General features: G+C 42.0%; 1 protein-coding gene across 1 annotated transcript in view; it reads left to right on the top strand.

The window, feature by feature from the left end:
• The first annotated feature begins 1658 nt into the window (after positions 1-1658).
• Positions 1659-14548, top strand: part of PRR33 (proline rich 33) — a 28845-nt gene continuing 15955 nt past the window's right edge. The window contains exon 1 of the mRNA XM_058157828.1: positions 1659-1908. The gene's annotated coding sequence lies outside the window, so the exon portion shown is untranslated. The remainder of the gene's footprint in view (positions 1909-14548) is intronic.

The raw sequence follows: 14548 nt of genomic DNA, 5'->3' as shown, positions 1-14548 counted from the left end.
GGTTGCATTTCAGTTGACAACTTTGGAAAATTTTGAGTGTTTTGTGTATGTGATACAGATCACTTTTGACCACAGGTCGCAGGGCCATATACTTCTCACATATAGATAGAGTCCTATCTGATGGATCGCCTTCCTTTTTTTTTTTTTAATGGACAGCTGCTACCACTTATTGTTACTAGCTTGAAGCAAACCCTCTCAAAGGAGGAGGAGGAGAAGTCCTGTGGTTCTAGGATCTGGAAACCTACTTTTATTGTAGGCCCAAAAACCTCTGCCTTCTAGTTTTGCATTCCACCCTAGTCTGAGTAAGACAACTCTGGACATGCTTTTTCCTTCTCTTCTCTACGTTATCAATATATGTCTCACTTGAATCTCTTTCTTACCTGAGAGGGGGGAGCTGAGAGAAGCAAGGAGCTTTCTGCCGAATGGATCAGGCTGCAGGCTCTGCCAACTCCAGCAGGCAATTAAGTCCTCCTGTTATAGTGACATCTGATCTTCTAGAGAAGCTCATTGGCCACCAGGCTCACGGTAAGGAGGGAAAGAGCAAGGAAAGAAAGAAAGAGGGGTGGGAAAAGGTCAGCCCAAGTATAGGAGCAGCTGAAGGAGCTGCCCTAGATCAAGATGGGAGGGACATGTTTGGCGAGAGTGAAAAATAAAACACCATATAGCTTAGGTTTCTATATTTAAAATCCCATCAGGCCAGCGAAATTTAAAGGACAATCAGTTCAAAGGAGCCACAGGTTCTCGTATATATACTGTGGAGAGCATGGTGATCATTTGCCTATGTTATTTTAAAGCCTGTCTGGTCCCAGAATTGTTCTAAGTCCAACATCATGCATATGGTGCAGTTGTAATGCTGGCAGAGAAGGCAATGGGGCAGAAGGTTTTCCTGGAGTAAGCAGAGAAAAACTAAGGGGAGGCCCAGTCCAAACTGCAGTTAGCTTCAGCCAAGAGGGGATTTAGCTCTGCCACTTACTTAGTGGAGTGGCTGGCAACAGTGAGAATCGGTTTGCCTTTGCCACTCCTAAAAGTTAAAAAAGAGAAATTAAAATATTACCCTGAGAGAAGCTTGGTATCTGATATAAAGCATCCTCCCACAACATAATGTGTGTAATTGATACATAACAACACATTCAGTGCAATGCGATGTTTTGTGACAGATTGACACCTGGCGTGGGAGGGATCTAAAACACCTGGGCACGTGGTTAAAACGTTTGCAAGTTGTGGTTGGGAGATCTATTAGGGAACTGTTGCCCTTTTGAAGACAATATCAAAGATCCTCGCTTGGAAAGAGACGCTTTTCACCGAGGGGTGGAAATGGCTTAAGGATGGATTTCATCAGGCCCATCTGAAAGGCTGGGTCGGCAGGTAGCTTTGGCGTGAACCAATCACCCAAAAGTCACGAAGCGGAGCGGGAAGCTGAATATTCAAAGTCCCTGAAGTCGGTTCAACCCGCAAGAAAGAGTCAGCACGTGGACGTTTTACCTCTTTCAGCCTGTAGGGGGCCTACGGCTCTCAGCTATAAGCGCCCCTCCGTTGCCTCAGCTTTTCCAAAATTCTGCGCCTGTCTTCCTTGGTGTCTTGCTCGTCCACTCCCTTCCCTCCCTCCCCCTCCCCACCCAACCCCCATACAATAATTTGGCAACTTGCCCTTGCTGGGGAGCCTTCCGCTGCCTCAGAGGGGTCGATCCCTCCGCCAGCCTCTTTCTTCCAGCCTGTGAGAAGGGAGAAAGTTCCTTCGATAAAGCGCTTGCGGGGGCAGGTTTTATTTTGGGCATTAAGTCTGCCTCCCCCTCCCCCTCCCTGGCTTGGAAAGGAAGAGTCCAAGCAACGATGCGCCGACAGGGTTTGAAACCCGCGGAGCGGAGCGCGGCAAGCTGCAGCCTTTAAACCTCCGGCGCTGTTCACCAGGTACAGTAAATGCAGAGCAAAGCCAATTTGCAGGGGGTCTCTCTGGCGGTTGTAGAAAGAAATCCTTTCCCTCTTGAGTTGAAGGGGCAGCCCGGAGCCAGGTTCGGCCGGAGAGGCAAAGGTTTCAACTGCATCGAAAACTCGGGGAGCAAAAACAAAAACAAAACAAACAAAAAAACGGGGAGAGGAGGGAAGGCACAATAAGAGAAAGGGAGAGGTGGGGAGTTGCTTTGCCTTAGATCTGAAACTTCGGGATCTTGAGTAAGCGTGCAGGTAGCCTGCTCATTCGTGCGCGATGCTCGGGTTCGCCTTTAAAAAAAACAAACTCTGCCTTAAGCGGATGCTTTCCTAGGCAAACAAATTGTTGATCAAGCCTTCGGTACTGTGTTGCTTGCGGAGTTTTAAGAAGGCAAACTAAAATGCTTGTTACTCAGCTTGGTCAGCGGCTGGCCGTATTGCCCAACATTATGCACCTCTCGGAGCTTGGCTGCTGGCTTGCCCTGATGATGTTACCTAGTCAGGTAATGAAACATCTGCAAGCAGACAACCAAGCTCAGAGGAGCACCAAAGACTCCCAGGTTCCCAAGTTCAACCCCGAGTTACAGATATTCTCTTTCATTGGAGCCATGTAACTTGCTTTGTCCCAGAGACAGGATTTGTACCTTGGGCCCTTCAGGGACAGACTTGGCTTCTTATCACGATGCTGGACTTAAAAAAAAAAAGTTAGAAAATGTATAAGGAAACTTTTTGAAGCTTGCAGCAGATATAACATATTGGCTCCCTGACTGTATATATGAAGGTAGGCAGCATCTTATGAAATGCTTGAACATCTGACTACCTTTAGATACAATTCTTTCTAAAGGTGCCCTATTTTTTTAAAAATAATAATAATCCAGTACTTTAAGCTTCTTTTTAAGGGTTGGAAGAGGCAACTGAAAATCTGTTTGAGATAGTATGGGATGAATATCCATATTAGTCTGCACTCTGTAGTTTTTTATAGGCCTTTGGGCTGAAAAGGGGATATTTGCAGGATTGTATCGTTTGTTGTGTCAAAGAAACAAAAACAATCCCTTCTAGCCTCTGTTTGAACCTGTCTCAGTTAAAACACTTAGCGTACTGCTCATTTTTTGCTTAGGGGCAGTCCTATCACTTGTTGCAAGAACAGTTTCATGTGGCAGGGGCTTGGGGTTGGGATACAGTGGCAAGATCTTGGGGGACATTCTATGCCACTTATTCTGCACCTTCTCGATTAATCAGCTGCCTTCAGATGTAGCAGATAAGGCCTTCCTGTTTCCAGTATTCAATAGAAATTCATTCACCTGTACAAGCCCATCTAAAGGCGAAATGCACTCTTCATTCCAACAGAAATGAAGAGTGCTATTTTGTTTTGTTCTAGTTTTGTTTTTGCACAATGCTTCAGCTTTGTGCTTCTTATTCCTTATGCATGGATTGCCTGCTTCCCATGTGTATTCATGATTCAAGTTTCAGTTGGCAGCAAAATTTACCACTGGCAGCCAAGGATAAAATGGAGGTGCCTTGCTATATGGTGATAGTGAGACTCTTACTATTCTTGTCTTCCGATTGATAGTTCTGCTACGTGCTTGACTCTTTGGGATGTCTTACAGACCTGTATGTTATGTCGAGGATTATCCTTGTGAGAATATGCCTGCCATAAAATGAAATGGAGTGCCACAGTAGCGTACTCAGTCGTGTGGATAAGTAATTTTATTCCTGGATCTAAAGAGGCAAGAACAATTGAAATGATAAAATAGATACTTTGAAATTTGGTAAACTGGTATTGTCGCTCCATTTTGCCTTTTGTCATTTAGACCCTTGGGCTGATAACATCTCTGCTTTATCTGATTTTCTGATACTTTTCAGCTGCAGCTTTTGTAGTTTGGAGCATCTTTATTTGGACTGCTCATCTCACAAGTTTTAGATTTCCAAAGAGTTTAACAGACTTTATATGTAGAATGCCCCTGATTTAATCCCTGCCATCACAAATTCATACACTTCAGGCTGTTGGGTCAAGGTTGATTTCTGCCTGAAAAACTCCTGTCAAGTTAAAGGAAATGCACTGAGCTTGAAAGTTCATTCATTTTCACTGATATAAACAGTCATGTACATTCTGGGCATCTCATGAAACCAACTAAACAACTATATCGCTTCTATGGTAGACATGCTTTTATATCCCCAACCAAATTCAAAGGTTCATTTAGAATATTATTCATGATTCATTTACTGGGCCAATATTTATTCATGAGTCTATTAGTCTACCCAAAACTAATGTCTTTGGGATGTATTAAATGATAGCTCACATTATTCTTAATCAATGGGAAAGCTAGCGGAGGTGATGGGTTTTAAAGGGCATGTATCTGATGCAGTATTTCTCAACCTTGGCAGCTTTAAGATGGGTGGACATAAACTCCCAGCTAGCTTGCTGATTGGTGAATTCTCAGAGTTGAAATCCACTGATTTTAAAGCTGCCAAGGTTAAGAAACATTGATCTGGTGGATTCCAGATTTCTTGGACAGATGAGCTGTCTGCTTTCTAGGTGCGTTCTATGCGTATTTGTCTTGTTTCACAGAATTTCCTAGGCAAAATCTTAGGTAACTTATACAACATGCAAAGTGCTGTCTCTTTGTTTCAGCCTTTCAAGGCTTCCAAGCAAATAAATAAACATATATGTGTTGCTTCTTTGTTCAGCATCACAGGTTTTATATTCATTGCTTCGCACTGTTTTCAAAGAATGAATTTCCTCAAATTATTACCTGGGATATAAGCATCAATTCTCGTAATCATAAACCTTTTCTTAATCAATTTCTCAACTAATTCTTATGGATATGTAATAACATTCCATTGATTATTATGATTATCAATTAGATTTAACATAGCCATCCAGTCCAGTGGACTCTGGGCCACTTACCAAATATAGCATTAAATTAAAATAAAGAAAAACAAACAAAACCAGACAACCTGGATTAAAAACAGCCATTAAAAAACTAGGCCTAACAGCCATTTCTACCCCTACCCCATCTTCCCTCCAATACATTAACCCAGGCCTGGGACCAAAGCCAGGTTTCATATATGTTATGTATATGCTTTCTATTACCGTTTTTCTCCATCCTAAGAGTTTTGTGTGCTCTATCTAACACAATGGCATTCACTATAGCAAATAAGATGTCATACAGCAATTAATTTTAGGGGACTTCCAAATGGGATTTTTTTGAGCAACTGATCTCACAATATTCACTGTTTCTGGGAGCTGGGTTGGTTTCTTCTGAGTTTTATTATTTATTTTAAATTGCCACAAAACTGGCACTCCAATTCTGCAGAGCTTTTGGAGGCAAACTCTCGTTTCATTTTATCTTCCAGCAACTTTATTTTTCCTTCCTCTAAAAGTCCAGGCACTATAGAATTTCCAGAATCTCAAGGTTAACAAACTAAAGATGATTTTGGCCTGGCTTCAAACTACTGTTTAGAGATTACATTAGAGATTAGCAAACACAGCACTGGCATGCTAAATGTCCTGGTCAGATTAATCCAATGAAGCTAGGGGACACAAGGTTAATCTGAGGTATTTTCTTCCCAGAGAGTTCCCTTTTCTTTCATTCCTCTCTATTTTTTAAAACATTATTGATGTATTTCTTCAGTTTCCATAGTCTTTTACTTCCCAAACCATCATATTCTGCAGTTCTAGGGTGTTTCTTGAAGGGCAGTTCCACAGAGAGCACATTACAACAACCCAACTGGAAGAAGATTAGGGCATGAATTACTGTGAAGACGGCATCCTGATCCAGGAAAGGTTGAAATTGGTGCACAAGATGTTCTGCAAGGGTTTAGCTGCCACCAGTTCCCGAAACAGAACTGTCTTCAGAGTTCTATTTACTAGGACAGGTAAACTGGCACATCTGGGAAAACCTGAATCTGAGACGTCCAGGTTTTCCCTCAGTAAATCAAAATCCCCCAAACCATCCCCTCACTCCTCAGTTGATTACATGCTCCAATCGTCAACTGTCCCATCTCAAGACAGCACTCTGATCACTCCTTCTCCAGATGCAGGATCAGCCTGACCTTGACCAACAGGAAGAATGCTATTATGTTTAAAGACAACCCTTCTACTAAATCCTCTACTAAATCCTCCCCTCCTACTTTCCCACACATGAGAAAGTGGCAGCATGGAAGCTTCCGGCCTAATATGGCTTCCAAAACTAATAATTGTGAATCTAGGAGAACTCCTCAATTGCGGACCAGCAATAATCAAAGATGCAATTTCCCTGGAATAATTCTGGTTATTAATTGGGGTCTCTTGCACTCCATCCAGTCTCTAATAGCCTCTAAGCAGTGGGACAACATTTTTTTAAATTTCATTTTGTCACAACAGCATACATAAACATCGACATAAAACAACAACACATCATAAAAGAAAAACATATATATAAGCAAAAATATGCAACAACTATGTTAATTTGATATAATGAAAGGGAACAATAGGACAGGAACGGTAGGCACTTTTGTGCTCTTATGCATGCCCCTTATAGTCCTCTTAGGAATGGGGTGAGGTCAATAGTAGACAGTTTTTGGTTGACGTTTTTGGGATTTTGCCACCACATCAACAGTTTGGCCTAGGGACAAAATGTGTAACTAAGTATTATCCATATTTCGTTGCTACTGAACCCTGTGCCAACAGATGACCACCCCAGTGGCTTCATGGTAAAAAGGAGTGAAGAAAGGAGAGAGCCCTTGGGCACTTTACTAAATTAAGATCTCCAGGAAAATGTCACCTCAAGAGAAATCCCATCTCTGCTACAATAATGAACGAAGCCATGAAATACGTTGCAATATTCTTACACATTAATCACCAGATATCACTTCTGTATATTTTAAAACTTTTTTGGAATTTTTAACTTTGTGATCACCAGATAAGTCAGCCTGCAGGTTCCATGATCTCCAGTCAGTTTATGCAATGCTTATGTGAGGCTGTATCAGGGAATAATCATTTGGCTTTTTCTGGTGAATCCCAATGAAATAATTTTCTGGCTTCTTGCTGTCACATTCTCCATTCTGCCAGGTTTATTATTCCTCTTCCAGCATTGTTATTGGTCTCCAAAATGCAGTAAGCCTTTTTTAAAAAAATGCTAATTCTGAATTTCATCTTCTGATATTGTTGCAATCAGGGCAATTTCACAGCTCCACCATTTCCATTTTCTAATAAAAAATAGTTTCATTCTGTGGCTGTGTTCTTTACCATTAATCTCAGCATGTGGAAAATAGCAGGAACCAATGAGGTTCCCCCCCCCCATCAATGCCCTCCCCCTCTCCCGTTAATGTTTTTTAGAATGCATTGTTTGGCATTAGCCTGTTAAGTTCCCCACCACTTCTTTCCCCCAAAAAAGATAACAGTTACTAAATGGGGGAGACACAGAGTTGCCTCCAATGCCCCACCCCTTTCTTGCATTTGAAAGATCCCACCTATCTGAAAAGAAGGGACAGTCACTTCAAAGTTGAAGAAACTTGAGGATGGGTTGAAACAAGTTCCCACCAATGGGAAAACAGACTCTTACAAGATCTCTAGAACTTCAACACTCCAGGTGGAAATATTGCCCTTTATATGATTTTGGATGCATGGAATCTGAGCCAGAAATTAATTGAGCCCTGCCCACAGCTGCTGAGCTGCTTTTAGATCAGTGCTAAATGTGCAAGTGTCTCAGACTGAGTGATACTGTGTCTTCCATGAAGGTCATTTTCAAGGAGGTCCGAGTAGCCATTGTAAGAAGCTGCTTAATAAAGATCTTGTATTGAGGGTTCTGAAACATTTGAGCAGAAGACAAATCCAAAACCTCAAAGATACCCAATGTACATGTGAATGAGCCCAAATGATCATAGGCTGTGGACTGACTCCCAATAAAGGAGAATATTTGTAGCTCAGGGTTGAAATGAGGGGTCCTCGGTGCTCTTTGAGCTTAGTTGTTTTCTTGAAGATGTTTTATTACCCAAACTACCATATTTTTGGAAGAATAAGACACATCGGAGTATAAGATGCAGCTTAGTTTTTGGGGAGGAAAATAGGGGGGGATCTGCCTACCAGGTATTTATCTGGCTAGCGTCCTTAGTCTGGTCAGCTTCAGCACATTAGTTTTCTGGCTTTTATCCCCTGCTTGGGGATAAAAAACACCTTCTAAGGCACAGCTGAGGGGAAGCAGCAATGAGAAAAGCAGGCAAAGCATGGGGAGATCGGGGAAATCGTCTTTAGGGCTGAAAAAAAGCTTCTAAAGAATAGCTGAGAGTCGGAGTAAAACATGGAGATCCTTCACTCTCTAGCGCCTCGTTAAAGCACAACAGAGAGTCGTGGGACCAGCAAAGCTGGGAAGATCGCTTCACTCTCCTCAGCGCCTCAGCCACCTCAGTGCCTTGTTAGGGCTGAAAAAAGGCTTTGAAAAAGCTTCATTCGGAGTATACCACGCACCCAAATTTTCAGTCTCTTTTGGGAGGAAAAAGGTGTGTCTTATATTCCAAAAAATATGGTAGGTAACTTCATCAGTGCTAACCTGATTGACTAATCTAATCTAATGTTAAATAACTGTTCAGAATGAAAGGTGTAGCTGATGCTGCTAATGCTTCCATATCAAATGATTCCCTGGAATCTCTGGTTAAAACACTCAGGTAGTAGGCATGGAGAAGGGTTTGGAGAGCCACCAATAGCCCAAACACACAATTTATTTTATTTATTTATTTATTAATCAAATTTATATACCGCCCTATCTCCCGAAGGACTCAGGGCGGTGTACAGGCATTTAAAAACGCATAAATACAATATAAAAAATATAAAAACAGTTAAAAAACTTATTCTAAAAGCCTGTTAATTTAAAATTAAAAATATAGAATAAAAGCCAATTTAAAAGCCAGTAATTTAAAATTTAGCTCAGCCCTGCACAATTAAATAAATATGTTTTAAGCCCGCGGAAGGTCCGCAGGTCCGAAAGCTGACAAAGACCGGGGGTAGTTCATTCCAGAGGTGGGGCCCCCCAAAGAGAAGGCCCTTCCCCTGGGCGTCGCCAGACGACATTGCCGCGCTGACGGCACCCTGAGGAGACCCTCTCTGTGAGAGCGCACGGGTCGGTGAGAGATATTCGATAGCAGTAGGCGGTCCCGTAAGTAACCCGGCCCGATGCCATGGAGCGCTTTAAAGGTGGTCACCAGCACCTTGAAGCGCACCCGGAAAGCCACAGGTAGCCAGTGCAGCCTGCGCAGGATGGGTGTTATACGGAGCCACGGGGCTCCATCTATCACCAGCGCAGCCGCATTCTGGACTAACTGCAGCCTCGGATGCCCTTCAAGGGAGCCCCATGTAGAGAGCATTGCAGTAATCCAGGCGAGACGTCACGAGTGCGTGAGTGACCGTGCATAGGGCATCCCGGTCCAGAAAGGGGCGCAACTGGCGTACCAGGCGAACCTGGTAGAACGCTCTCCTGGAGACGGCCGTCAAATGATCTTCTAGAGACAGCCGTTCATCCAGGAGGACGCCTAAGTTGCGGACCCTTTCCATCGGGGCCAATGACTCGCCACCGATGGTCAGCCGCGGATTTAGCTGACTGTACCGGGATGCCGGCATCCACAGCCACTCTGTCTTGGAGGGATACGAAGTTGATGGGCCAATATTCAGACAATTCTGTAGTAATTGGACAGGGCTGGCTGTTCGGCTTTGAAACAGAGATGAGCACCGCCCCCTAGAATCAGGAATGACTAGCACATATGTGCAAGGGGAACCTTTACCTTTACCTAATGGTTAAGTGCAGTATTGCAGGTAAACTCTGCCCACAGCCGGGAGTTTGATCCTGGCCAGACTAAGGACGACTCAGCCTTCCATCCTTCTGAGGTCAGTAAAATGAGGACCCAGATTGTTGGGGCAATATGCAGACATTGTAAACCACTCAGAGAGTGCTATAAAGCACTATGGGGCAGTATAGATACTATAAGTCTAAATACTATTGGTATTTGCCTTGCTTAAAATAACCAAACGTGGAAGAGGCCTATCATGTCATCCAGTCGAAAAGATTAATCCAACTACACCACTTTCAGATTGTCACAGAGGTGCTAGTTTGATTTTTTCTTTGTGTTGCGGTTCATATGAGTCTATCAGCTCAATTATATTTCTGAGAAGGCATGTTTTTCAGGGTGTGCAATGAAATGAAATTTCTGCTCCACCAAATTCCTTTTTCAAAAGACTGTTATCGAGTCTTTTTTTGTAACCTGTCAAGGAAGACTCAAATCAGCAAAATTTGAATATCTGGACACACTCCATGTGCAGAATGTGGAATAGATAGACAAGAGTATCTGAATAAACAGAGCAAATATAATGTTTCATTTCTATGACAAGACAGTTACATAACGTTTTTTTATTCAAATACAGGTAATCCTCAATTTATAGCAGTTCATTTAGTGACTACAGCACTAAAAAGTGACTTATGGCTGTTTTTCACAATTATTACCATTGCAGCATCCCCTTGGTCACATGATCAAGATTGGGATACTTGGCAACTGGTTCATATTTATGACGGTTGCAGTGTCCCAGGGTCATGTCATCAGCTTTCAACAAGCAAACTCAATGGGGGAGCCTGATTCACTTAGCAACCATGTTACTAACTTAATAGCTGCAGTGATTCACTGAACAACTGTATCAGGAAAGATCTACAATGGGGCAACACTCAGTCAACAAATGTTTCACTCAGCAACAGAAATTTTTAGCTCAATTGTGATCGTAAGTCGAGGACTACCTGTAGATAAAATCAGAGGGTGATTATATAAATGCAGCAGTCCACTCTTCCCAATCTGGGACTGGGAAACAAAGATGCAGATAAGAACAAAACATACTATGCCTGTGGATTTAGGAAATGACAGCAGGAAAGCTCACTGCGTTACCTATAATATTAGCTGGGCATTACCCAGGGATTAAAACATTTCTAGGAATGCAAAATAAAGTGGCTGATGTTTCTAGGAAATCTAACCAAATTACTGCATTTCTTTAATTAACCTTATCCCTTTATGATTGTCCCATTAAGTAAAAGTATGTTGAAATTGTCAGAAGAGCAGGGAGCAATCACTGTAGATCAACTTGGATCTGCTCCATCTATTCTAGGGATTCCCAATTCCCAGTCCGTGGACTGGCATTGGGCTGTGTCATGCCAGACTGGGCTTAACAAACAAGCGAAGACCCATCTGCGGGATGCAGGCAGCAGGATGCAAGCAAATCATGCTCCCTCTGGTCCATGGAAGATCCTCTCTCCACGGATGTTCCAAAGGTGCTTTTTCAAGAGGCAACTTGACTTTCCAGAAAATCCAGTTGGCTCTTGAAATAGCACCTTTCAGACAACCATGACTTGGATGCCTGAGAATCTCCAACAGAATTGGTCCCTGGTGCCCAAAAGGTTGGGGGTCACTGATCTATTCCATGAAAATTTTAAGCTCCCATTAAGCTTAAAAGTCCCCATTCTGTTCTTTTGTACAGTCAGGATTAAATAAAGTCATGGTGGTACCACATTTGAGCTCCATTCACTTATATTGAGGAAATCTACTAGTTCCTGGGAAACCTTGACCTCCGATCGTTCAGCTTGGAGGCTAAAGATGCAGCATGGCCTTCTCCAATTCGAGGAGACACTTGTTCAGCAGGCTGAGGCAAAGAGGCAGTCCCGGAAGCAGCGAAATTTGGGGGCTGGGCAGGGGACAGAATGTATCTGCCCTCAGTGTGGAAGGGATTGCCACTCTCGAATTGGCCTTTTTAGCCACACTAGATACTGTTTCCAGAGCATGATACCATAGTCTTTTGAGACTGAAGGGTGCCAATAGAGACTACTTACTTGTTCAGAGACAACTTTCTTCTTCCAATCAACAGAGTATTCTTTTTAAAAAGAAAAAAAAAGTGTTTTGCTTGCAACAACAGGAAACTCAAGTACAGGTAACCCACAATTTACAACAGTTCATTTAGTGACCATTCAAAGTTACAACTGCACTGAAAAAAGATGAGTCATGACTGTTTTTTCACGCTTATGCGTGTTGCAGCATCCCCATGGTCACATAGTCAGAATTTGGGCACCTAGCAACTGACTCATATTTATGATGGCTGCAGTGTCCCATGATCATGTGATCCCCTTTTGTGACCTTCTGACAAGCAAAGTCAATGGGGAAGCCAGATTCACTTAACAACCGTGTTACTAACTTAACAACTGCAGTGATTCACTCACCAATTATGGCAAGAAAGGTTGGCAAAATTCACTTAATAGCTATCTCACTCAGCAACAGAAAATTTGGGCTCAATTGTGGTTGAAGGTTGAGGACTACATGTATGTATGTGGATGTGCATGCATGCATACAAGGATGTGCCTTTATGGATGGATGGGTTAATTGTAGATAACTCCCAATTCTTGTGGTTCTTCCTTGGGAAAGGATGACAAGTAAAAATCTAGCAATGTTGAAGTCCACAAAATTTATCCTTCATTATTTGGTTATTCTATCAGTAGCTCATTTTCTTACAAGACAAGGCAATTAGGGAAGCCAATTAATTCAGATTCTCTGCTTATTGTGATAGTTGCAACAGCATCACATTTGTTTCTCTGAAGTTTTGACCTCAAAAAATGCAGTATCTAGGAGGAGGTCCAACTCCTTCCAATCATTTCACAGTGTATTAATAAATTTCAATTAAATTAGATTCCATCAGGTTTCAGTTATTAGCAGTTTTATCTGGAATTTCTATCTTTGAATAATTTATTTGTTGATGAAAAAAATCTGTTCTCATTTAGTTGCATTCCAATGTTAGCTGTGCTAGCTCAACCTGATTTTTAAGAGTTGCTTCCTGTGTTTAAAAAAAAAAGTATTAAGCAACAGCAGTATCAATCTATTTATTATGTCCTTAAAAACTATACATTGAAGAAACATTTAACACTATTGTTCCTTAATTTATAGTTTCTCCTTGAAATGTATGTCTCTGAGGGTTCACCAACACCAGCAACAAAATTGAATTAACTTCTCTCTTACATTTTTCAGTTGCCATTGGCCATAAAAAAAGTGTGCTTTAATTTTTGTTTCATTTTTATTGTAATGAGAAACATTAAAAATGCACTGGCGCCTTGTCCTCTCATATTTCAGAGAAAGGCTATGACTGAGATACAGCACTGAGGGCATTCAGCTCAAATCCAATCTTTATTACAATCAAAACCAGCATAAGGCGGGTGGAGTACACTCAATTAAAAAGCATACTAGAGGCTAAAAAATATACAAAAATGAAAAACCAGAAGATAGTAAAACAGAAAGCATATATAAAAGTTTATAAACATCTGAAAAAAGGGACAAGAGCATTAGAGGTTGTAAAAGGTTAGTTTATGGAAGACTATCAAATCATAGAGCACTCTATAATGATGTAGTAGGTGTTCATTAAGTCTAGTTTATGGCATAGGTCGTCTGATGAATTTTAAATGCTGCTGTGTAGATGCTAGCAGCCCTGTATGTTGGAGCAGGGCTGGTATTTGAAAGCAGCAAGGAGACAGAGAATTGTCCTAAGTGCTATGCAGTAATGGGAAGATGAGGTTACTACAAATATTTCTGTAGTGCAGGCACTGGAGAAGCATATGTTCTATTGTATTTGTGTGCCCAGAGTCACAGGAGCATTGTCTCTCTGAGTAGGGAATCTTCCTGTATCAGCCTTCAAGGACAGCTGAGGAGATGGCATGACATCATGTCAGAATAGAGGCCCTCTTGTGTTGAGGGAGTTCAAGATGAGTTTGGTATACTATAGAGGGAGCAGAATACCTGTTACATTCACTGGCAATAAAGGTTAGAGTCCTGGCTTGGTATAATTGGCACTCTGTGCTTGCTGCACAGTTTACTTTGGCTTGACCATATATTATGCTGCAAAGAAGTCCAGGGTTGAGACTGCCTCTTTCCATGTAGATTGAAAATCATTATTTCCAGCTAACAAACCAAGACCAGAGGCGCGGGGGTGGGGGGAATAGTCTGGACCAATAGGTAGTATGGTCATCCATACTCTAATCTCCATTTTCCTGAAGTCTCTCTATAGTTGCAGGATATCATTAGAGACAGGCACAATTTGGGACCTGAAGGGCAGATTTTAGAAATTTATGTTGTACAAGTTCTAAAGAAGCAAACGCTACTGGTTTAGCTTCAAATAACTTGAGTGATGCAGGTATACAGTGGCCATTCTTGTCTTAAGAATTGCAGATGTGCTCCTCTGTGCATTTTCAGCAGTGGGTTTTCCTACTGCCACCAGAATGAAGGGCTACCCCCCCACACACAGGAGATCTGTTCAATCTTGTGGCCATCCGTGCTCCAGAAATAGCTCTTGGGCCTTTTGGCAAATGTCATGATTTTTAGTTTTCTGATAGTTGAGTTCTAATATATTCAGATTTGGGCGTGTGATGGTTTAGTAGTTAAAGATGTTGGGATTGTCAACTGGCAGACTGGGTTCAAGACCCACAGCCATGCAACAGGGCAAGTTCCCTTTACTTGCTCCAGCTCCTGCTCACCTAGCAGCACGCAAATGTGAGTAGATAAAAAGGTACCACTTCAATGGGAAAGTAAAAATTCTGTGTGCCTTGGTGTATAGTCATGCTGACCACGTGACCATGAAAAA

This window comes from Ahaetulla prasina, chromosome 1 (genome assembly GCF_028640845.1).
Source record: "Ahaetulla prasina isolate Xishuangbanna chromosome 1, ASM2864084v1, whole genome shotgun sequence".
In the NCBI taxonomy this organism is placed as follows: Eukaryota; Metazoa; Chordata; class Lepidosauria; order Squamata; family Colubridae; genus Ahaetulla; species Ahaetulla prasina.
Note: the sequence above shows the minus strand (reverse complement) of the source record. Positions and strands in the feature narration are given on the sequence as shown.